This window comes from Kogia breviceps, chromosome 5, assembly GCF_026419965.1.
Source record: "Kogia breviceps isolate mKogBre1 chromosome 5, mKogBre1 haplotype 1, whole genome shotgun sequence".
Classification (NCBI taxonomy): domain Eukaryota; kingdom Metazoa; phylum Chordata; class Mammalia; order Artiodactyla; family Physeteridae; genus Kogia; species Kogia breviceps.
The window spans coordinates 93,289,426-93,315,550 of record NC_081314.1 but is presented as its reverse complement, the minus strand read 5'-3'; positions in this window follow the sequence as shown (position 1 = coordinate 93,315,550).

Sequence of the window (26,125 nt, the reverse complement as noted above, 5' to 3'; positions counted from 1 at the left end):
TGAGGGGCAGTCTTTGAAGGGGCAGCATTTAAAGCCCAATAGAGAAGGAAGAATCAGTAAAAGAAACTGATAGGCAAGAGAGAGAAAAGCAGTTGGAAAACTATGTGGTTATTGAATCCAAAGGGAGAGAGTTTCCCACAAAAGGGAACAACTAATAATGCACAAAATTTTTGAGATTCTTTTTTTTTTTTTAAGAAATTTATTTATTTATTTATTTTTGGCTGCCTTGGGACTTCGTTGCTGCTCACGGGCTTTCTCTAGTTGCAGCGAGCAGGGCTACTGTTCGTTGCAGTGTATGGGCTTCTCATTGCAGTGGCTTCTCCTGTTTCAGAGCACAGATTCTAGGCACGTGGGCTTCAGTAGTTGTGGCTCATGGGCTCTAGAGCACAGGCTCAGTAGTTGTGGTGCACGGGCTTAGTGGTTTTTGAGATTCTGAGTAAGAAAAAGTGCAGACAGGGTAGGTTAGAGGTGGAGGAAGTTGGGGAAGGGCAAGTGAGTGGCTGTAACTGCCATATACACTGCCAAACATAGGGTGGATAGCTAGTGGGAAGCAGCCGCATGGCCCAGGGAGATCAGCTAGGTGGTTTGTGACCACCTGGAGTGGTGGGATGGGGAGGGTTGGAGGGAGGGAGATGCAAGATGGAAGAGATATGGGAACATGTGTATATGTATAGCTGATTCACTTTGTTGTAAAGCAGAAACTAGCACACCATTGTAAAGCAATTATACTCCAATAAAGACGTTAAAAAAAAAAAGACTAGTTAGGAGGGCAAAATCACGCCCTTTTGTGTTACCTTCAATTAGATCTGAAAATCAATGAATGGAAATTGAGGGTCTCAGACCAGAAAATATTTGGAAATTTGGGGGAGATGGCTAGGTAAGAGATATTATGTGTATGAGGTAAAGGAGGAAAAAGATTAGAGAAGCATCTGAGACTTTTATTCTGGCACCCTGGAAAATTTGAGGAGTGAAAGAAGTAAGGGTGTTTGGAAGAGAACTGCATTTGAAAGAATATGATGAGTTCCACTGTACTGGCAACACCCATGTCACTCTCGGCAGTCATGCAAATTTTCTATTTTCCTTTAAGTTTAATCCATTTTTTAAATTGGCGTTGGAAAAATTAGAGTTATCACAAATTTGATGACATGAGTGAAAGATGGAAAGTCTCAGGACAAAAACTTGGCCTCAAATTTGGCATTAGGCATTGATTAATTTATTCACTACATAGATAATAAAGACTTAGATATAATTATGATCTCTCCACATATGTTTTCATATAAATGAAACCTTTAGTTTCTTTGATGATGTGAAATGTCTGGAGAGCTATAGCTGAATCTTATTCCATAAGTAATTTTAAGCTGCAAAATGATTTCTATATAAAGGAATTGACAAATGAATATAGAGAAGCGGTCGCCAAACTTTTTGGCACCAGGGACCAGTTTCGTGGAAGACAATTTTTCCACGGATGGGGAGGGGATGGTTTTGAGATGATTCAATCACATTACATTTACTGTGCACTTTATTTCTATTATTATTACATTGTAGTATATAATGAAATAATTATACAACTCACCATAATGCTGAAAGGAGACAGAGCTCTGGTGGTAATGAGAGCAATGTGGAGCGGCTGTAAATACAGATGAAGCTTCATTTACTCACCCACTGCTCACCTCCTGCTGTGCCCAGTTCCTAACAGGACACAGATGGGTACTGGTCCATGGCTCAGGGGTTGGGGACTCCCAATAATAGAGAACTTCTGATGCTCTTGCAAAATTTTTCCTGTAAACTATGTTTTAGTTGAACTTGTTTGTTTCATGCTTGCTAATAAGACATCTCTTTGGCTGAGAATGGCTTTTGGCTCATCGAAGTAAAACTCACCTGCTGTGCTGTTGCAGACATGGATCAAGCCTTGTCATCCTGTTCTCTTCAACAGAATATGACATGCAAGTAGTGAGCTCAGCATGCAGAATGGTGAAGCCAGCAGAGGGAGACTTAAAGAAAGGGTTTATCACTGTGCTTGAACTGCACAGGGGTTTTACTTCCTGAGGATCCACATGACGTGCCAAATTAAATATTTTCATCCCCTTGGTTATTAACAGTTTAGTGACTCTTTCTGACATCCCAACTATCTTATGACATGGTTGATGTCAAAAGAACTATGTATTTTTATTGGTCATATTTTGGAAACACAGTATGTGTAGCACAGATTGTTTGGTCTAAAAGATGTGACCAATCGCTGTGCTAGGTTAGCCAGTCATCAAATTGGGCAAACATCAATATTTGTTACTAGCATGTTTCACAAATTGGCATTGTTATGCCTCCTCTAAAACAGTTTCCTTTCATACAGGGTTTTGTTTCACATAAGTTTAACGCTGGCCTCAAAGCCATGCTGGCAAACCCATGAGATTCTCCTATGTTGCAGAATTGCCTCAGAGGAAATGAATCAATTTGGAGGAATTAAGAATATTTTCACTTCTTATCCAAGGAAGGAAACAAAGCTAGGAAGCTTAGGAAATAGTCAAGAGGAAAAGAGTTATACCCTTTTTAATAAAGCCTGATTCTATTACTTTTGGACAGCAAATCCATTCCTTTTAGATTCTAACAGTTTTGTGGAACCAATATGAGAGTACTTCAGAGAAGCATTTGTTATAGAAGTTATCTGACTAATCCTGATCTCAGGCTATATGGGCCCAGTTGAGGCATCTACCAGGTAAACTTGTGTCCCAAGGCCAGAGCTACAGTGGATTTTCCTTCTGGATACAGCCACGGTTGAAATAACTAGAGAGATGAGTAGGAACCTGATTCCTTATGAGTGACAAGTATTGACCTTTATGTCAAAAATACAAGAAGAGCCAAAATCACTTAACAAGCTAAAGTTTAGGAATCAATTAAGATTGGAACAGTTAATTAAAATGGGAACAGTTAATCAATAAAAATTGGGGTACAGCCAATTAGGGTACACTTAGCTAGAGTACCTGAGGTTTATCTTTAGTCACTCAATTAATTTACAGTCTTTATTAAGCACCTACTATATGCCAAGCACCATTACCAGCACTTGGGATAATTCATTGAAAAAAACAATCTCAGGTTTCTTAGAACCTAACTTCTAGGTTGAGGGCCAGGAGAAGATAATGCCCTGCGGACGTAATAAATAAGTAAATTATATAATTATAAGAAAGTGATTAGTGCTATGGAAAAATTTTAACTGGAACAGGGTAATGTGGATTAGACATCCGAGGAGGAGGACAGTTTGTAATTTTAAAATGATCAGTGCAAACTTCATTGAGAAAATGACATTTAAACAAGTATTTGAAGAAAGTAAGGGGGTTAGCATGTGAATATCTGAGGAAATACTGTCCTAGGCAGAAGAGGCCTCCAGTGTATGCCCTGTGACAGAAGCACGGCCTTAACCTTAAGAGGCTCGATGTGCTTTTGTGTTGAATTGGCCTCAAGGTTAAAGAATATGTGTGCATTATCAAGACTTCCTGAGTCCTCTGATTTCTCAGTGGCTGCCCCTAGTGCTTACTTTAGTCATCTGTGTTATGTCCATTATCCCCCTAAAGCTTTTGCAGTATCTGTCCCTTTGTATGGTTCAGATGCTATAATTCACAGTAGACAACTGGGAATCTGCTTTCATCCAACTGAAGGTCCTCTAACAACTTACCAAACACCATTTCTGGAAGTAGGGTGGATCCAGACGGACCAGTGTATGTGGTAGACAGGATAACGGCACCCAAACGTGCCTACATCCTAATCCCCAGAACCTCTGAATATGTTACCTTACATGGGAAAAGGGACTTTGCAGATGTGATTAGGATGTAGAGTTGGAAGATTATCCTGGATATTCTGGGTGGGCCCAATATAATCACAAGGGTCCTGTAAAGAGGGTTGTAGGAGGGTCAGAATCAGAAAGAGAGAAAATTGAAGTGCATGTTGCTGGCTTTGAAGACAAAGAAAGGAGCCAAGAACCAAGGGATGCAGGCAGCTTCTAGAAGTTGAGTAAGGCAAGGAAATGGATTCTCCCTTAAAGCGTCCAGAAGGAACCTTGATTTTGGAACTTTTGACCCCTATAGCTATAAGAGAATAAATCTGTGTTGTTTTAAGCTGCAAATTTTGGGGTAATTGTTACAATAGCAAGTTGGAGGAGGTCATCAAGAAGAGGTGACCACCAGTTGACCCTTGAGCTGGACCCAGGCAATTAGAGGCTGCTTACCCGTTCCTTGTCCTTGGAATGTGTATTGTTTGCTTTCCCATTCCCAGAAGCATTTTTAAGGATACAGCCTTGAAATGGAAATTTAGAGTTGAGGCTATCTGGACTGTGTATGTGACTGAATCGAGTTAAGACCTCTATATAAACTTTTAAGATTCTGGCAGGCAGGCAGTCACAGAATCTCCTAGTTTTGTGGCTGCCCATGCAAAGTCTCATAACCAAGTTCCCTGTCTTATAAACCTGCCACCTACCAATCTGAAGTGGTCTGCCCTTTTCTTCTGTCTCTCCCTGTCCTCTGTGTATGGGGGGCCAGTTTCAGATTACACCTGGCAAGCTCCAGAGGAGGTTGCAAAGCAACACAACAATAGACAACTTATGCAGTATGTCATTACTCTGGATTTATTTGCCCCGGGGAGACCCAATCCTAGGATTTCTGCTGGTCCCAAAGAACAGGGAAGATTCTGACCTCTGCATATTGGGATGAAAGTTATAGACCAAAGTTTTCTCAGTGTCTCCTTGACTTTTCTGAAGAGCAACTGAACAGCTCATAGAAACTGTTTCCCAAATTGATCAAAAAGCCTCAGTAGCTCATTCCAAGCGCAACAAGTTTCTCAGGAAGCCCAAACCCAGCCCAGACCCCTAATGTAACTCGAAAAGTTTGATTACGTATAGATTGACCTTGGTTTATAGGACGTCAAAGAGTTATTCACATCATTGCTTTGCCTTCTGTATACTACACTGTTCTCCTATTACCTTGACAAGGCTGATACTTTTAATATGCATTGGCAGATTTGAAAAGACTCTTCTATTTCTAAGACTTATAGTTTTAGAACATGGGTAATATTTTGAGAACATCTGTATTCTAGTTTATACATTCAATGTAGGATGCATCACTATCTGTTGATAAAATAGCAAAGTGAATACAACAGAATAGATTCCAGTCTTAGCCTTTTTGAAGATCGTGTAGCCTTGAACACTTGGCCTTGCTGTACCGCTCTCTAGGCTCTTAAAAATGTAATAATCCTCAAGGTTATTGAGAGAATAAATGTTCTGAGATACCTGGAAGAAAATCTCAGAGGGAGAATTTCATAAATATTTAAAATATAAAATGTTGGAGCTGGAAAGCACTTTAGAAATGAAATGGTCCAAGGCTCATTCCATAAGCAAGGAGAAACATTTGGACAGAGAAATACAAGTGATTTACACAACATCATATAGCTGGTGAAAGACAGGCACAGTGTCACATAGCCAGCGGAGCACAGCTCTCTTAGTGCCATCCCAGGCTACATTCATTTTAACATATACATTTTTTCAAAAAAAATCCAAGTTTTCAAAAGAATAAGCAGAATTCTTTGTCTTCTTTACAACTTTCTAATACCTCACCAACTCTCAGTAACCAAATAAATTGCCACTTCACTAAGACTAAAAGTGGGGATAGTACCCTTTGGGCTAGCAGTTTCTTGTAATGAGGAGCCTGGATGAATAAGGAAGTAGAAACAGGAAGACTTTGAATAAGCAACTTGTTAAGTATAGGAAAAGTATGGTTTCCCTCAATTTTTGTTTCCTTATTTCTGACTTGGAAAAGTTTATATGTTATTCAGCTGTTGTAAATATCATGTAACAAATGGTCACTCATCTATCTATGCATACATTTTTTCCTCTAATTTTTCATAACCTACCTTCTTCAGAAACCTCAAAATAATTTTGGCTTTGTTACCTGATGGTTATTCCTCTTTCGTAAAACAGGGAGAACACCAAGAAGCTTAAGGATGTTGACAGAGAAGGAAATTGTTCCATAAATAGCAAATAAGCAATAAAGAGGTTTTCCTGAATGCCTTAACTCATGCCATTTTCCTTCTTCAAGTTGGCTTAGTGCAGAAAAAAAGAACTTCTGAGAACCCTAGAAGACATGTATTGGGTACAGCTGAGTAGATGTGAGCCTTGGGTCCAGTCAAGTAAAGGAAGGAAGCCACCATCAAAGCTACAAAACAATAGATGTGAAATAGGAGAATCACCAGGTCATGTAACTAAACCTGCCACAAGGATGTAAAATCACATAATATACAAGTGGGAATCAAGGTCTAATTATTGAGATACTCCAGTAAAGAGAAAATCATTGTTGGAATATCATTTGAGTTGGACACATGAGATTTTTCTACCTTCTATACTAAGCTTAGTTTGATTCTACAGCTTATCTGCCTTAAAGCAACATTGGGGGTGTACTTGACACCATTCAGTCCTCCGTTTCTAATATGACAGAAGCAAGACATATTTTTTTTTTGTAATAAGTAGACATACCAATAAAAGTTTCTCAGCCTCTTTTGGTACATAGTATAGACTCTTGCTTAAGTATTAAGAAGTGTAAAGAAAGTATCCTGCCCTTTTAGAAATTTGCAATTGGTCACTCAGTAAATGTGTGCTTTATTGCTTTCCCTGAGAGAGAATTTCTATGGTTTACAAGACCTTGAAACATCTGAGATAGGGGATTTTAATTTTTATTAATATTGAGAAATGTCACCACTATTATGTTTTTATGGGTGGATCCCTGGTGATTATCTATTATCACTAAGGACAACAATTCCACACTGTGCCACTAACATTTTCAAATAACTGAATTAAAAAAGGAGTTGAATGAGGTCCTGAGGACCACAGGAAAATGTGTTTCTTTTTTTGTTTGCCTTGTAACTGTAGTTTTTTTTTTTTTTCTTTTGCGGTACGCGGGCATCTCACTGTTGTGACCTCTCCCGCTGCGGAGCACAGGCTCCGGACGCTCAGGCTCAGCGGCCATGGCTCACGGGCCCAGCCGCTCCGCGGCACGTGGGATCTTCCCGGACTGGGGCACGAACCCGTGTCCCTTGCATCGGCAGGCGGACTCTCAACCACTGCGCCACCAGGGAAGCCCTGTAACTGTAATTTTATATTTTAAAAATGTAATGTGAAAGCTAGGTGTTTAAAAACAAGGCACAGTGTATAGAATTAATAAAATCTTGGCAAACGGGGCATTATGACCTCATTCACAAGGGTAGTGAAGACAGTAGGCTAAATTTTCAAAGCAGCATTTTAGAAACTGTATTCTAACTCGGTTTTTTTAAGGTTTAACCACCCATGGTAAGTGCCATATGTTGTGAATTTCAAGCATCCCTTATACCTTTACTTCTTGGAATTCTTCAATTCTGAATTGCAACAATCCAACTGAACCGTCATTGCACTTGTTCTTTAGAAATGGAAGGAGGGAGGGAGGGAAGAAGGAAGGAAGGAAATTGCAAATGCCTGGCCCTTTTTCCATAGCAAAACCAGGTTTTTCTTTGAATTAGAAAAATTGACAGAAGAATTTACACCTTTCTCACAATTGCAAAAACTTGCAATTAAAAAAAAATGAAACTTGAATTACAAAGAACTTCTGCTGATAGAACCACTCATGGTAACAAAATAATGTGTCAGAATTCTCCAAAGAAACAGGACCAACAGAGTGAGAGAGAGAGAGAGAGAGGGAGGGAGAGAGAGAGAGAGATTGATTTTAATTGGCTCGGGCAATTGTGGAGGCTTGGTAAATCCAAACTCTCAAAATCTGATGGAGTAGGCCATCAGGCTGGATTCTCAGGGAAGTCTTATGGTTCAAGGCAATATTCTGGCAGACTTCCTTCTTGCTCAAGAGGAGATCAGTCTTTTTGTTCTACTAAGACTTTCAAGGAAATGAGTGAGGCCCACTCACATTATGAAGGGTAATCTGCTTTACACAAAGTTCACTGATTTAAGTGTTAATCTCACCCAAAAACCACCTTTGCAGAAAACATTTAGGATAATATTTTTCCAAATATCTGGTAACCATGGCCCAGCCAAGTTGACACATAAAGTTAACAGTTACAAACATATAGGTTTAAAATCAGAGTCATTAATAGAAAAAAAAAGATCCGAGAGGGAAAAAAGCACTTTTATTTCACATTTAAGGCAAGTTACACATTGCCCTCCTCACCTTGGCTCAGATACGCCTGCAATCTACCTGGGAAAACCCATATTTCACCTTAACCAAAGCAACTCTGAGAACTGTGTGTGTGCTGTGTTCACATGTGTACACACATCTTAACACAGAATTATCATTCTCATGCTAGAAGCTTTAAGCATTATGGAATAGTACTTTAAATATGCCAACCCTGAAATTTCACCATGTAGCCAATGATCTTCTCTGTAGATAATACAGTAGTCTCCATTCACCATCCCCTAGGAGAGAAATATTTTCTACTTCATCGTTCAGTTTTCTCTCTTGGATATGGCTGGCTTATTAGATTATTTTGGATGTGTATTATTGGATATCTAATTTGAATATGGATTGTTTTCTGGACAATAATATTAAATGCCTTTTTTCTTTGTAAATATATCTCTTCATTAATGCCCTATAATTTGTTAGATTTATGAGAATTCAAAAGCAGAGCATGTCAAACCTTTTAATAAAATTCATATGTATATCATTTGAGTCAACTATCTCAAAGGACAACAGGAAATAGAAAAACAGTTTATTCACACATTCTACACTTGGATTTTCTGAGCTTTAGTAGTGCACTGAGAATAGTCAGTTAGAGACAGTAATGATAATGATGAGGAAGGGTAAGAAGGGCAATCATGATAATCATCTCTAAGCCAACAAGACCGAACATAAAGTAGCATGAGTCAACTCCAATTCCACCATTTAAGATATTTACTATTTTTATTTTAATCATCTAAATTCACTTTTCCTCTGTCCATAGCTTGCTCTGAAAACGTGGAAAACAATGTTTTTAAAAATTGATTTTAAGATGACATTTAAAACATTTCTTGCAACAAAAACTCCTATAGGTTTTAGAAATATCTTGTTGCAAGTGAAATGCTTATTCTTTGAAAAGCTTAACAGAGGGTCAAAGACTTAGTTTTTCAATTCTTTGGTTCCTAAATTTCCCATCTTACATGTTGCAATGAAATGAATGTTTACATCCCCCCACCCCAAATTCACATGTTGAAATCCCACCTCAATAGGAGGTGGAGCCTTTGGGAGGTAATTGGGTCATGAGGGTGAAGCCCTCCCAAATGGGATTAGTGCCCATATAAGCAAGAACCCAGAGTCCTCTCTCCCTCGTTCTGCCATGTTAGAATACAAGAAGTTGGCCATCCGCAACCAGGAAAAGGACTCTCATCAGACACCAAATCTGCCTACACCTTGATCTTAGACTCCCAGCTCCCAGACCTGTGAGAAATAAATGTTTGTTGTTTAAACCACCCTATCTATGGTATTCTGTTATAGCAGCCTGAACTAAGACAAATGTCTGTATCAGTGAAGATTACCTTCAGAAATCCCTGCTAATTGAGCAAACTTAGTTTATTCCTGAAGATATTTATCTAAGTAAGGATAAATTGCTTACGTACCTCACCTTATAACAAAGTACACAGGGCTTAACATAAAGGCAACATCAATGTTTTTCCATGTTTTTCCCCAGGTTAAACCTTTAATTAAATAATTTAAAAATAAGTGTAATTATACAAAGTTGCTAATATCTGATTGTTTTTGTCCTATACAAAAACAAATTTTTATGCTTCAAACTAATCACTGTATTCTCAATTTTAAAATCCCTTTAGTAGTTTCTTTATAGACATGGCTCCTAACTTTAAGATTTCAATTTAGATTTTTTTAAAAAGGAGTCAAATGCATACCTTTACCTCTTCATGTACCACCTTTAGCACTTTCTTGATTTTAGAAGAGATATGTAACAAAAACTAATTCAACCTATGCTTTACTTCAAATCAATAGCATCAATAAACTAAAATCCACAAAGATATTAGGTAGAGATATTGCTATTAAAAACACATATACTATGTAAAAGAATGAAATTAGAACACTCCCTAACACCATACACAAAAATAAACTCAAAATGGATTAAAAACCTAAATGTAAGGCCAGACACTATCAAACTCTTAGAGGAAAACATAGGCAGAATACCCTATGACATAAATCACAGCAAGATCCTTTTTGACCCACCTCCTAGAGAAATGGAAATAAAAACAAAAATAAACAAATGGGACCTAATGAAACTTAAAACCTTTTGCACAGCAAAGGAAACCATAAACAAGATGAAAAGACAACCCTCAGAATGGGAGAAAATATTTGCAAATGAAGTAACTGACAAAGGATTAATCTCCAAAATATACAAGCAGCTCATGCAGCTCAATAACAAAAAAACAAACAACCCAATCCAAAAAGGGCAGAAGACCTAAATAGACATTTCTCCAAAGAAGATATACAGATTGCCAACAAATGCATGAAAGGATGCTCAACATCAGTAATCACTAGAGAAATGCAAATCAAAACTACAGTGACATATCACCTCACACAGGTCAGAATGGCCATCATCAAAAAATTTACAAACAATAAATGCTGGAGAGGGTGTAGAGAAAAGGGAACCCTCTTGCACTGTTGGTGGGAATGTAAATTGGTACAGCCAGTATGGAGAACAGTATGGAGGTTCCTTAAAAAACTAAAAATGGAACTACCATATGACCCAGCAATCCCACTACTGGGCATATACCCTGAGAAAACCATAATTCAAAAAGAGTCATGCACCGCAATGTTCGTTGCCACTCTACTTACAATAGCCAGGACATGGAAGCAACCAAAATGTCCATCAACAGATGAATGGATAAAGAAGATTTGACACATATATACAATGGAATATTACTCAGCCATAAAAAGAAATGAAACTGAGTTATTTGTAGTGAGGTGGATGGACCTAGAGTCTGTCATACAGAGTGAAGTAAGTCAGAAAGAGAAAAACAATACCGTATGCTAACACATATATATGGACTCTAAAAAACAAAAATAAAATGGTCATGAAGAGTCTAGGGGCAAGACAGGAATAAAGACGCAGATCTTCTAGAGGATGGACTTGAGGATATGGGGAAGGAGAAGGGTAAGCTGGGACAAAGTGAGAGAGTGGTGTGGACATAAATACACTACCAAATGTAAAATAGATAGCTAGTGGGAAGCAGCCACATAGCACAGGGAGATCAGCTCTGTGGTTTGTGACCACCTAGAGGGGTGGGATAAGGAGGGTGGGAGGGAGGGAGACGCAAGAGGGAAGAGATATGGGGTTATATGTATATGTATAACTGATTCACTTTGTTATAAAGCAGAAACTAACACACCACTGTAAAGCAATTACACTCCAATAAAGATGTTTAAAAAAAAAAAAAAGATATGCCCCAAATTTGCTAGGTTGTTTTCTGTGATAAAATGTGGTTGTCTGTCAAAACCAAAAACAAAAAAACCCCACATATACTGACTCCTATTCTGTGACTCTCTACAAAACACATTGAGCAATGTAGCCATAATGGATTTCATTAGCTAGTTCTCCAGTAATGGACACTAACTTGGTAATTCGTAAAGTGAGAAAGCAGTAGACAGTGCCTCTTTAACTAAATCAGTCACTAAATACTTTAGTAAAGGATTACCTTTCTGTTCTAGTTTTCAATGATAATTTCTAAATGTTCACCGGAAACAAATAGACTGACAGATATTTCTGCAGCACAGATGGGTTTATTTGGGATCAGCAGAGAATTGCAATTCAGGGTCTGCAACCAGGGCGAACCACATGCTAGTCCCCCCATGGCAAGGGAAGGCTAACACTTTTATGGGGAGGAAAAGGAAGCTGGGAGGGCTATAGTAAAGAGTCCATGGCTTTTCATTGGCTGAATCTTTGCCAGGAAAGAAGAGGAGTCTTTCTTCTTCCTGTTGGGCTCTGCTATAGTCACAAGGCATGAGAGCTCCCCCTTTTGTCTCCCAACTCTATTTAATTGGAGTTTCTGTTTATTAATTTTTTACATAAATAAAAAAAGAAATAAAGAAGTTACTAAGTGAAGCAAAATGTAGTGAACCCTGCTTCTTTCAGGGAGGGTAGCAATCTGAGATTCACAGTGCAGTGTGGGTCGAATTCATTTAGGGTGGGGAGCCTTTGTTACCAGGCACGGAAAGAGGTGGATGTACATTTGGCATAGTTAAGCCAGGGTTAGTATGTCTCAAGGAATAGAATCAAAGTCATGGTGATTGGAGGAATATGCATTCTCCATATAGACTTGACTAGATATTTTTAAGAAAAAATGATGCTCAAAATAATAAGGTACATTTATGTTTAAATACATTAAGACTCCAGTAATCATACTGTAGATTAAAATATATTCATGAGATCCAAAGTGAAGTGGGTGAATTCATGAAGTGAATTATAACCAAAAAGTTTTAAATGAGATAAAATAGAGAAACAGAAACTATGAAAGTACCCCACATGTAAAAGAAAATATTGCTTCATTAAATTCTGTTACAGTTTTATATAGAGAAAGGTAACTTTTGTACTTTTTCTTCTAGATTGTGGATGTTGTTGTTTTTTTCTAGACTCAGGAACTCTTGAGGATTTGAGGATTCATCAATTTGCCTTATAACATTAACTCATGGAATTTATAGGAGGATACAATACTATATCTAAGATAATAGAAAGTGGTCAAGAGAAATGTACCAGACCAAGCACCTGTAGCTTGCTGTCAAGACTGATTAATGAGAACTGGCATTGTTGAAATACAAGTGCTCCAGAGAATGGTCACTAGTCATGCACCCCTCAGGGGTCCACATAATTAGCTAGTCACCTGCACCTGAGGGGCTACTCAACTAAGCTAGTAAAAAAAACCTTAAGAAACTTCAGGAGATGCAAGAGATATGGGAACATATGTATATGTATAACTGATTCACTTTGTTATAAAGCAGAAAGTAACACACCATTGTAAAGCAATTATACTCCAATAAAGATATTTTTTAAAAAAGAAATTAGAAACTAAAAAATAATAATAATAAATAAATAAATAAATAAATTTTTAAAAGAAACTTCAGGGCTGATGCCTTCCCTAAGTTTTTCTGTACACATTCAGCCTTATCTCTCTTAACTTTGCCTGCCCCATGCACTGAATAATTATGATAATAGAAGTTGGGCCTAGGGATCCTAAGACTGCCACTTTGCCATTCCTGTGCATATTGTGTTTGGTCCCGTTCAGTATCCTTTCCTACATATAAGTAGACAATGCTGGGTGAAACCTCAATGGTGCCTCCTGAGTTGACTATCAATCTGAATTCAAGACAACCACTGCCAGTAAGGTGAGCATTCCATATATATAGGTATCTGGGTGCTGAATCTGAATGTGGGTCATGATCAAAAAAGGCTGAAAGCTACTTATTGCTGTAGCATTGCTGGTGATGAAATAACTATATTTTAAGAACGAACTGTTTCTATTAACACATCCTCACACAGAGAAAAGAAACAGAGCTCACTGTCACCCATATCAGTATCCTAAGAAGACTAAGCAATAGACAAAGTGAAACTGCATTAACATTAGCTAACCTCCATGGTTGTAGAAGTTGCAAGAACATGATGGAACAGGCACTCTGTTATCCTTGCAGAGGTTGTGTGCCCTGTAGAAAAAGAGTACAACAAGAAAGAGCTTTAAAAAGGACTTTAGGAGAAAACCAATGAGAAAATGTGGTGAGAGATTGAGTTTGAGCAAAGAAGTATTCATGTGCTTGTCAATCTCCCACCAGTACACACACATGCACGTACCTATGCACACACACACACACACACAAACACACACACATACACATACGCACACACACAGATTGTACCCTATTCCAGCTCTGAACTAACAAGTTGTCTCTGGAGAAGTAAGACAATGTGGAAATTCTTATCCATAGGTGTTTGACAGGGTATGGTATGATGCAGAACCAGAAAGAAAGGAACATGGACATGGAGATAAATGCCCATCCTCAGACCATGAGCAAATGGATACATTTCCATGGGATAGATAGAAACTTTCCTTGGGCATAGACAGAAGTTTACTCACTTAGTTGTACAAACAAGTCTTTGTGATGTTAGTCTAAAATGTTTAAATCCTATAGCAGTTGTGGAACTCAGAATAGTAAATTAGCAACTTTGTAAGTTTGAGAATTGAGAAGTGTTATGGGCTGAATTGTGACCCTCCCTGCAAATTCATATGTTGAAGTCCTAGGACCTCAGAAGGTTACTGTTTTTGGCGATAGTGTGTTTAAAGCGATAGTTGAGGCTCAATGAGGTCATATGTATAGGCCCTAATCCATGTGACTGCATTTGGAGATAGAGCCTTCAAAGAAATGATTAAATTAAAATGAGGCCAATAAGGTGGGGTCCTAATCTAATATGACTGCAGTTTTTACAAGAAGAGAAAAAGACACCAGGAATACACATGCACAGAGAAAAGACCATGTGAGGATACAGTAAAAAGTCAGCTATCAGCAAGCCAAGGAGAGATACCTCAGGAGAACCAACAAACCTGCCTTGATCTTGGACTTCCACTCTCCAGAACTATGAGAAAATTAACTTCTGTTGTCTAAACCATTCAGTCTGTAGTATTTTTTTTATGACAGCCTTAGCAAACTAATGAAAGGCAATAAGGAAAAGAAAAAGATGGAGACAGTATGAAAAGTAAACATTGTAATATTAAAAATATAGAACATAGTTATTTGACCGTTGAAATATTATGTTTCACATTCTTGAAAGAAAATGTTTGCTTCTAATTTTTTTTACCTTCTACACAAAATAAAAAATTTGAAATAACAACCATTTTTTTCATAGTTGGAGGTATTTTCACATTGTACCAGTAAGCCATTAAGTGTTTTCAAGGTTAAGAGGTAATGTACTGTGTGTTAATTGTACTTAGTCTATGTATTTCTTGTTAAGTGTTGGAAAGCACTTAGGAATAACAAAGTTAAATCAATTTCTTGTATTGGCTCATGTTGACATTTTTGACATAGATAAATTGGCTCCTTTTTATTAATGAAAACATTTTCAAAGTAAAAAAATATCATGGTGCTTGTGCAGCCTTGATAGGATATGCAAGGAGAAGTGTTAATGACTTTCAAAAACCTTTCCGAAAGTGTCAGGGTGGATCAGGCACTTTAGAGTTTTATTTCATCTTTTCTTATTTCTTTCATTGGCAAATAAGAGAAAGACTTTCAATATATACTTTTAAAATGAAATTAATATCCATTAAAATGTTCATTCAAGAGTATGTACAGACATGTTTCACATTTTTCTTCAAGGCCACAGCCGCATTCTTTCTGTAGTTCTCATTGTAAGACTATATATGAAATAGGGAAATCAATATTTTGCCATCCAGACAAATGGTTATCAGCCACAAACTTTTTATTAATAGAGCATCTGTTATAATGTATTTGATGTCATTCCACTGTCACTATAATAAATAAATAAACTGACAAACAGGAAAATGAGGATCTGGGTAGTCCAAGGCCTTTCACCTACATTGAGCAACTTCTAGATTTTCCTATGCTCCAGTCCAGGTTTACTATGACATTATGTGAGGCAAAATTAAAACTAATTGGGAGAAGGAAGTTAACAGTTTTCAAGTTTTTAATATGACCCTGCAACAATAGGTGGTACTATATATCTTCTAATTTAATTCTCAGCACAAGCATTAGGAGGTAGGGTCTATACTGTTATTTTACAAATGAAAAGACTAAAGAGCAGCTAACACACTTGGACCTTGATCTGTTGGCCTCTAAAGTTTATGCTCTTTATGCCATTTTCGAAGGTGAGATATGCCATTATAAACTCAGGAGCACTAAATTAAGCAATAGTTACATTAATCTATTTAACAATATTGTTTCGCACTCAACACTGTGGTATACACAAGACAGCTCTGAATTTCCTCACCCTTAGAGTGAGGAGGGAATGCTCTATCAGTGCCCCATCTCTGCCACACCTCGAAGTCTGTGACTTTCATGGAGTTGCTTTAGGGTAGACAGTGTGCAGTCGTGGTACCCCCAGCTTTTAAACAGAATAGCTCCTCTTTGGCTTGCTTTATGTTTGATCTTCCTGGTGAAAAAAAACATAGTTCACTTATTTTAAGAAAAACAGGTTTGAAACGAAATGATTTCTAGAAGGTCCTCCATTTGTAATATGAATAAATCTGTGTGAATAACATATGGTGGCTGACTTTAAGTCAAAATTTCCTTAAGGGCAGGACATAACCAAGTATCATATAAATGCTCATAATGGCTGGGAAAGCAGCTTCCCCACCCTGCTTGAGTCCTACCTGGCACAGTACAGGTGACTCTGTCTGGTCTGGAGAATGTGGGGGCTTCTCTTTAGTTTTACTGCCAACTAAGTGCATACCCTGGACTTTCCTTGCTTTAAACAGATTTTTAGAGCCCAATGTCCTGACATTTAAAACTTAATAAATGTAGACATAGACTATGATTTTTGCATAATTTAAATTACCATCTTATTACAAATAAAATTTTAAATAGGGAAGGGAAAGGAAAGATACACCCAACCACCTACAAGATAATAATGAAAGAAACAAGATGAACTATCGGCTGCTTTTTCTCATAAATTACTCTTCTGATACAAAATCATCTTTTTGAAGAAAATATAAAACACTCTTAAATAATCTTTACTTTCCATTTTGTGAGTTATTTGGATTTGAGGGGCTAATGATAAGATCCCTCGTTAGGAACCAAAGGTGAGATGGGCATAAGAGTCAGGCAGATGGAAATAAAATATTTTTTCTTTACTGATAGAATTGTTGAAGTGTGTGTCTTTAGGCTCATTAGCCAAATGGACCTGCTAAGAGCTTCCTCCTAAATTAGCCATTCATCTTCAGTCACAGTCATTGGCATCTCAGAGCACCCCACTTCCCCATTGCCCCACCCCACAAAATCATTTGATACTGGAAAACTTACTGCCTGGTCCAGAGCAGGAGAGTTATACATGTTTCCTTCAGGCAGACTGATCTTTCTCCCAAACTCACCCATCGGAATCACTATTTCCTCTTTAGAAGGAAAGCGGGAGAAGGCCACTGACAAGGACTGATTGATGTCAACTGGTCAAGTCATTTGTCTGCTTGGTTTTTCAGTGCCTCTTCCATGGTGGGTGATTTTGGTGGGTGTTATATGTGTACCAAAATGTTCACACTTTGTGTGCACTCCTGTGTATCCATCCACATTCCTCTCCCACACCTCCTTAACATCAATCTTCCAATTTTTGCCTTCCAGGCCCCTGAATAGTTAACTAGGCCTTTGCCCCCTGTTCAGGAATCCATATATATTCTCACCTCCAGGCATTTTTTTTCCAAAGTGGGGTGAACCCTGTGAGCCATTTGCAGCTTTGCTCACTGGGGAAATTCACCCTGCTCTACTCTTTTTCAACACCATCCCTCAATATTACTGCAATCAGGGGGACTTCCCTGGTGGTCCAGTGGTTAAGACTTTGCCTTCCAATGCAGGAGGTGTGGGTTCAATCCCTGGTTGGGGAGCTAAGATCCCACATGCCTCGTGGCCAAGAAACCAAAACATAAAACAGAAGCAATATTGTAACAAATTCAATGAAGTCTTTAAAAATGGTCCACATCAAAAAAGTCTTTAAAAAAATACTGCAATGAAGACACCACTCATTTTTGGCTTGTGCGCACATAATGCATTCTTAACAATGCATTCTTAAACAAAGCAGGGATTTTTTCCTTTCCTTGAACCTCCTTCAGCTGGTCATCTGAGACTTTTCCCATATAGCTATAGGGAAGAGGTAGGTGTGTTCTGATGATGGGTAGTGTGAGGGTCTATACCACCTGTTGGGCAGCTCACTTGTACCCTCTAGTCCTGAGTGCAATAGTAGATGTACCATTTCCATCTTAGGATGGACTGCTGATATGTCTGTCTGTCTTTATGATACAGCAAGGCCAGCTCAAGATGATAGGCTTTCTGATGGACATTCTAGAAGCACAATCACTTAATATCACATGGTTATGTGTGCCATCTCTACAAGGGCCCAGTTAAAGGCTGGAAGCTTGTTCTCAAAAGTCATATAATTCTGTTATGAATGGTATGTCTTCCTTCTGAACTCAGGGGCCTGAGTGGGGATTCTTTCATTGCAGGCTGTCTCCCAGGCCATAGTACTCAGTCAGTAAGCCCCAAGCAAAACAGACATCACAGCTCTCATGTTGTGTGTGTGTGTTTTTTTCTTAGTTGACATGGGTTTTCTGGTCTCACGGAATATATTCGAATCAGCATGACCACTTTCCTCAAGCTTTTTATTCTTTCTTCTTCTGTATGCCAGGGAAACCCAGGTTTTTCCACTTCTCTCAGCATAAGCCATGCTTTCTTTAGGCTCTTAAGAACTACCACAGTACCCTGTCACCCAATCTCCTGTGATTCCTGCAAGGTTATTAAATCCTATGTCCCCAAAACCAGTCCCCTAAATCAATGAATCTTTATTTGTTCAGTCTTATGTTTAAGGCACCTGATCAAGTGCTGTCAAAATCAAATCCAAGGGATATCACTATGGCTTCTGTAGGAAGGCAACACATTGCACACCTAAAAATTGTGATCAGACCTGTATACCAGGTGACACAAAAGACATCTTAACAAGAGAAAAACAAACAGAAGTTTATTAACATGTGCCTAGGTATACACATGGAAGCACCCAGTGATGAGTAACTCAAAGGGGTGGTTACAACTTGGGCTTATATAATATCTTAGGCTAGAGAGAAAAAAAGGAATTTGGGGGTTCTGGGCAAGTGAAGCCAGCTATGGTAAGGTGACTGGGAAAAGTATGGTAAACAAGAGTTGTTCTGTTGAGCAACATTTGATACTTTAAGCTGGTACCTTCTCCATTGATAAGAGTTGTTAAGAATCCTCCTCTTCCTGGTACTGAAGAGGGAGATGCCTTTACAAATGGAAATTTCCCTTATTAATATAAATTTCTTTGATAAAAGGAAAACTTGTGTCCTGTTTTTAGAGCTTTTCCTGCATCTGCTGATTCTTAATGGCCTTTAGTTCAAAATAATCTGTGTGCCAAAAATGTATATTTTGTTGTGGTATATTCTTGTACCCTTATGGGGAAGCAGTGTCTACAAGGACAGTGAAAATGGCTGTTTATTGCTAAGTTTTACTGATGCCAGGCAGAGAGATAATGAAAACTTGAGGGCTGTTAACAAGAATCAAAGGCTAACCATGAGAGCTAAGGGCTTCTTTAGGTGACAAAAATGTCCTTACTTCCTGTAGTGGAAGAGGGCGACAGTTGATGAGAAACCTTAGATGTGATCATTGGGGTCACAGAACTTAGTAAATGCTTAGCTAAGGCAGGATTGTAATGCCAAGGATTGTTATCTGGTTGTGTGCACTGAGGTTTTTGGCTCTGCAGGCCCGTATAAACTTTCAAAGCTTTCAGAGATGTCTCACCATTTGGTACTATGAGCTGGAATGTGAGAAGACAATTAGCGACCTCTCTCCCTCTCTCAAGGCAACAGGTTTCTGCTAATGGAACTGTTCTGTTTATTTTTCTCAAAACCAGGCCAATACCTAGGGTTAAATCTCAGCATAATTGGGAATATACAGACCCTACGAAGAGATTATGCCCTGAAGAAGCTGCAAGCATTAGCTGGCAAGAGTGTTCTCCTCTACTAGGACATTTTTTCTAATCACAGTGATGAAATCTTCAGCAACCAGATCATTGTCTCATGTTAGGAACTAACCGTGCCCCATTTTGCACTCAAAATGTGGTCCTCCTTACCACTTGGATGGTGAGTGAGAAATTTCTACATCCCGTCTTAGCATTTATTTCCTTAGACTACTACAAGTACCATCTGCATCTGTCAGGGTATTCCAAGAAGCAGATGCCAAACCTGGATTTAGATGTGCAAACAATTTATCAGGGGAAACACTTGTGAAGAATTAAGGGGGAGAGAGCAAGAGTGGGAAGGGGGAACATCCTGACTTTGATGCACACTTGACGCCTGTGAGAGAAGAGGGGAAGGAAGGATTGGATAGAAAGAGCCTCAGATCGTAGCATGGTTCTGGTCAACGTTTTGACCCCTTACAGTAATGTCACATGCAGTGGTGATGGTCCAGCTCTAAAATCCCTTACTGTGCTCTGTCATTGCCTGGGTAGCCTTGTTGAGTGTTTTGGGGTTAATATTGAGGTATGGCTGCCAGAGTTATCACCCACATCAGGTTCTCCTGAGAGCACACGTGAAGAACAAAACCATGTCCCCCACATTCAACATTAACTTTTCAACTCTTAGAAATTACATTATAGAGTCATTCTCAGAATTAGAACAGGCCATAAAATATAAGGTCAGTAACAGGTAGATTAGGGGATACAGTTTAAGATGATAGAAAAACATCAGACGGGAAGTCAGGAAAACTGTGCTTTGCTTGTTACCAGTTGTCCAAGCCACTCAGCTCCTCTGCAACTCCACTTTTTCATTCAATTAAATGAGGATATTAGAGTTGAAAATCTCTTATTTAAATGATACTGGTCATTAAAGAAAAATCCCTAAAGGGAAAAAAATTGCAATGATTTATTTATGTCCTATATATTTTATTTTTCTGTAAAAAGAAAACCCAACAAAAACGGCACATACAGTCACAATCCTTTGAACTAGGGGCCATAATTTTTAGTTTATATTTGCTATATTTGGAATTCTGCCTTTTTAACTTTTGCAACCTCATCTCAGGGTGCATCTAATTTTTAATCCATGTTTCCCCCAATCTTTTATAGTTGTTTTCCTACACCTGATTTGACAACAATGCTTTAGCAACTCAGCTTTACCCAAACTGTCCCAAGAATTCAAGGAGTTTTCATGGAAACTGGCACTGTTTTTGGTTTTTTTGCAGTCACATTTTATTTGCATAGGTAATTCTTAAACAAGTTTAGGACTGACTCTTGGTAAAATACACTTCAAGTCATTAAGTATAAGTACATCGGCACTATAGAAATTAGCCTATAATCTGTTAGAATTTACAATGCTTATAGAAATGGGATGAGCTGGGATTACAAAGAGTAGGTTACATAAAGGTGGATTAAGAAAACCTCTACAAATATCAGTGGGCTTTTGGAGATTCTAAATGCGTTAATCTGTGTTGAATTAATTAATAAATAATACACAGGCACCAATCATCTGATTAATTTTTGAAGTTTTATACTTTGTACATCTTTCTTCATATCTTGATTGCCTTTTATCTCATTCCTGCCAAGACGTGGTTTCTACAAAACTCCATTTTAGAATCACTTCTTTACACAGATTCTCACATGCACTAGATATTTTCTGGGAAGCCACAGGTAAGGCTTCTCCTTTCTAGAAAGACACTCATACCCTAGCCTCTCTTCCTTGGTATCTTCAGTGACCTGTTTGTCTTCATAATACTAATTCCTTCTTTATCCCTTTCCATCATATACCAATTCTAACTGGAAATGATTAGCCTAAATGGTCAAAATAACCCTACATTAATACTGATTCACATTAGCTGTCGACACAGTACCAACTTGACGCTCTTTATTTAAGTGAACTCTTTGAGCAATATTTTTCCCAGATGAGTTGAGGATATTTAGCAGTTTTTGTAACTTTTACATAGCAAAATTTAAACAAAAGTGAGTTTCACTCTGTAAGCTTAGACTATACTGACCATTAATTTTTATTCAGAGATTTGAAAAGAAGAGCTCAGAAAAATTGACCAACAGGTAGAAGTGGTACTGCTTTTTCATAATGATCATATCCCCTTTTCCACTTCATATAATATGGTGCATGTTCTCATATCATTTTTATTGTGATGTCAGGCTCAAGTGCCTAAACTATTAAATGGTCTTCTAACTGACACGTTTAGTGCAAAAAATATTTGACTTTTTATTATGTGTTAGACATTATGGTAAAATTAGAAGGTTCATAAAGTACAGTCCCTACCCTAATGAAGCTGACAGTGAATTGGGTAGTTTTAAGACAAATAAATAATTATGTCATGAGGCAGAAAATCTATTCATTTGAACAATTGTATTCACTATAAAACAAAGTAGCACAATGCAAGGTGTAGCAACAACTTTAGAAAGGAGGTTAGGATGCCAACATTTGGACTGCGATTTAATGAAAGAGAAAGAGCCACCAAGAAAAGACCTAGAAGAAGGGCATTCAAGGCAAAATGATCAGGAAGGATAAAGCCCCTGAAACAAAAATAAACTTGTTATGTTTGAGGAATAGAAGTAAGTCTAAAGTTGCTAGAGTATAACAAGTTCAGGGGATTGTAGTATCAGGTAAGTTAGGGACAAACCATGAGAAATCTTCTCTAGATTCAGGGGAAAGCCTGTACCGGGTTTTAAGCAAGAAAGTTACATTCTATGATTTGTGTTTATTACATTCTATAATTCTATTATATTATTTATATATAATATATATTACATATTATATATTATGATTACATAGAGATGATCCCTGACTTATAATGGTTCAATTTAAGATGTTGCGGCTTGACAATGATGCGAAAGCAATTGTAAACAATGGACACACAACATTTCTGTACCCACACAACCATTCTGTTTTTCACTTTCAGTACAGCATTCAATGAATTACTTGATATATTTAACACTTTATTATAAAATAGGCTTTGTACTAGATGATTTGCCAACTGTAGGCTAATGTAAGTGTTCTGAGTGTATTTAAGGTAGACTAGGCTCAGCTGTGATGTTTGGTAGGTTAGGTGTATTAAATGCATTTTCGACTTACAATACTTTCAACTTACAGTGGGTTTATCAAGACGTAAGCAATTAATTATAAACTAAATAAGCATACTATTCCTCATTTGTGGCTGTAGAGATAGAATCCAGCATTATGATTTTTTTTTCTTTTGGGTTCCCCTCAATATGGTCGTTTTGTGATTCTATTCACTTACGCCTTACTTCTGTAGGAGCTTGATTCTATTCACTTACGCCTTCTGTAGGAGCTTGGATATAGGGCTCCATCTCATGAAGATTTGCCACCATTAGTGAGAAAAGAGACTGATATTCTAATATGGTCCATAAATGTACTAGAGACAGATAGTGCTCACTAAATTCTCCAAGGGCTCGCCTGTATTTTCTAGCTTCTCTTGCAGTAAAGCGGAGACCAATAGATTGTGCACAAGAATTATGAGCTTCACTGCTGGGCTAAGACAGTTAAGAGCCAGTGTGTCTCCTCCATCTCTCTCTCTGGCTTGGAGGTCATGTGTTGAGATGATTGTGTCACAGCCGGGTGAATCCTATTTTCTAAGTCAAAACGCTCCCACCAATCTGCATCACATTTTGTAAGGAGAAGTAAACCTTTGTGCTAAGCCACTGAGATTTCTTAAGGCTTTTTTATTGCAGTTGCTTGGTGTTAATTACATTGACTAATAAAATAGGCAACATATTCCTTTAGTGAGCAGAGGAAAATGAGCCTGGAGAAGGTCTCCTTCTACACCTCCTTTAGAAACACATAACACATTTCACTCCTCTCACTACTCTGGAGCTCACTGTGTGAGGAGCGGATCATCCTTTACATTTGCTTAACCATTTAGAATTTTACAGACTATTCATACATATTATCTACTGTGATCTTCATTAGAAAGCCAGAATGATTAATGAGATTAAATACCCTGCTTAACGCACCTGGCTCCCAAAAGAGAGAACTCCTTATTCCACTGTATGTATGTGTGTATGTGATGTTGAAAATGTATATATACACACATACATTTAAATTTAAGTATACCTTAGCAAAACAATGAAATCCTGATTCCTTTTTCTCCTGATTTGATTTCTAAGTCTCTTGCCTCAAGTACCAATGAATAATGTTAGTGATTTACATTCTCCAACCCACAAAATGGCTGAAGGTTAGGAAAGCTGAGATAAGAGTAATAATAATAATAATAATAATAATAATAATAATAGAAGGAGCAGAGGTCTGAGAGTCAGAAGACATATGGGTGAGCTTGGCTGTGAACATGCTAGTTGTGTGTCCTTGACCCAGTCAACTACTGTCTGCAGGTCCCAGTTTCCTTGTCTGTGAAATAATGGTGCTGGAAAAATAATCTCTAATAACCTTTGTGTTTTAAAATGTTATACTTTGATGTTGAAACCATTAGATAATATCTCAGCAGTAGGAAAATTTTACTCCTTACTTTAAGAGCAAAGATGATTGTTATACTTAATATGGTTTTAAGGATGCGTTATAATTTAAGGAATTGGCCCGGAAGGCTCAAAAAATGTGTTAAATGAACTCGGAGGAGATTATCCTAAATCATAGTGTCTTTCAGTAATATCACTTGAAAATTTTCACTGTTTGAGCTCTGATTTTTAAGGTTATTTTCAAGGGCCATAAGGTGAAGTGCAATATTAAAACCTAGATTTTTATTCTCCCTTTGTTATAAACTTACTTCCTCATCCTGAGCAAGTTCCTATATTTCACAGTTTTTTGAAAAATAGCTAAAATAACACTGGCCTACTGCAAGAAATCATTACAAGGAGTTCTTAGAAAAAAAATTAAAGCACACGTTTACATTCTCTTGGCTCACAGATTTGAATAATAATTACTTGGTGAGTTTCATTGAAAATCTACTAAGTGCTCAGCACTTTCTTTCACTTGGAGGATTTGGGAAAAATTTATCTTCCTGGCCTATTCTACTCTCTACTTACTTTATAATGGTCCAATGAAGGAGTCATTTCCCCAAATCAGTGAATTTTCATTAGCATTGTCCCTGGAAAAAATTATGATGCAGTTAACATTTATCTTTTTCTCAAGTTTTCTCTTCCTTGACCCTTACCTCTTCTTATACCCACTTTTAATATCCTGCCAATCCTGTTCCCTCTCAACCCTCTCAGATTCCAGGGAACCAGGCTTTCTCTGACACACTGCTTTCCCCACTGCTCCCCTCTGCAGATGAAGGTCTTTTTTTGTGAAAGACCGATAAAACATTTCTTCAAATATGTAAATAATTAATATCACTTAAGGATTTATTAGAATATAGTGGGTCAAATCAAAAGGAAAAACAGAAATTTGTGTCTCTAAGTAGGTTTTAAAATTTCAGGTTTTAAATCCAGTTGGGAGGGAACAGTCCTAAAATTTATTGAATGCACAGTGTGTGCCTGACAGTGTGAAAGTTTTCACATGTATTATCTTCTTTTATCTGTACAGTAACCTCATGATTAGATATGATGCTTTTTTATATATAGATAGAGAACAGTGTCTGAGAGAGATTAAGCAATTTACTGAAGGTTACAAAGTCAGTAAGTAGCAGAAGTGGGATTCATTTCCAAGTCTGACTACAGAATCCACTCTTTTTCTCAATCATATTGCATCTTCGTGTTTCTGAAATGATGTTTTGGGTTTGTTGTTTTTTGTTTTTCTTTTCTGGTACGTGGGCCTCTCACTGTTGTGTCCTCTCCCGCTGCGGAGCACAGGCTCCGGACGCGCAGGCTCAGCGGCCATGGCTCACGGGCCCAGCCGCTCCGCGGCATGTGGGATCTTCCCGGACCGGGGCACGAACCCGTGTCCCCTGAATCGGCAGGCTGACTCTCAACCACTGCGCCACCAGGGAAGCCCTGAAATGATGTTTTGAAAAGAGATAAAAGTCCCCGTGGCTGGTCCTGTTTAAACCTTTACAGAATCACACCTTTAACTTTTATTATTTGCCGAGTAACACGATTTAAATTTTAAAACATCTCTCATATGGTGTGAACCATATCTCCCCTGTTCCATCTAGGTCTCATGTAAATGAAAATGCTCTGAAAAAAAGAAGAAAGAAAGAAAAGCAGAATTTACAACACCTGCAACACAGGGATGATTACCTTAAGCACCACTTAAACCCCAGACCTATTTTTTCCCTCATTTAATGTAACTTTCACAAAAATATAAACCCCAGTGAAAGTAATATAGATTTCTTTCTTTTTTGAAGGGGAAGCCTCTCACGAAATGAAATAAAAGCTTTATTATTTTTTTCTTTTACTTTAAGGAGAATCTGAATGATTTCATTTGTATTTTTAGTTTTACAGCTTCTTCAGCACAAGAAGCTATGCTAAAGTTTGG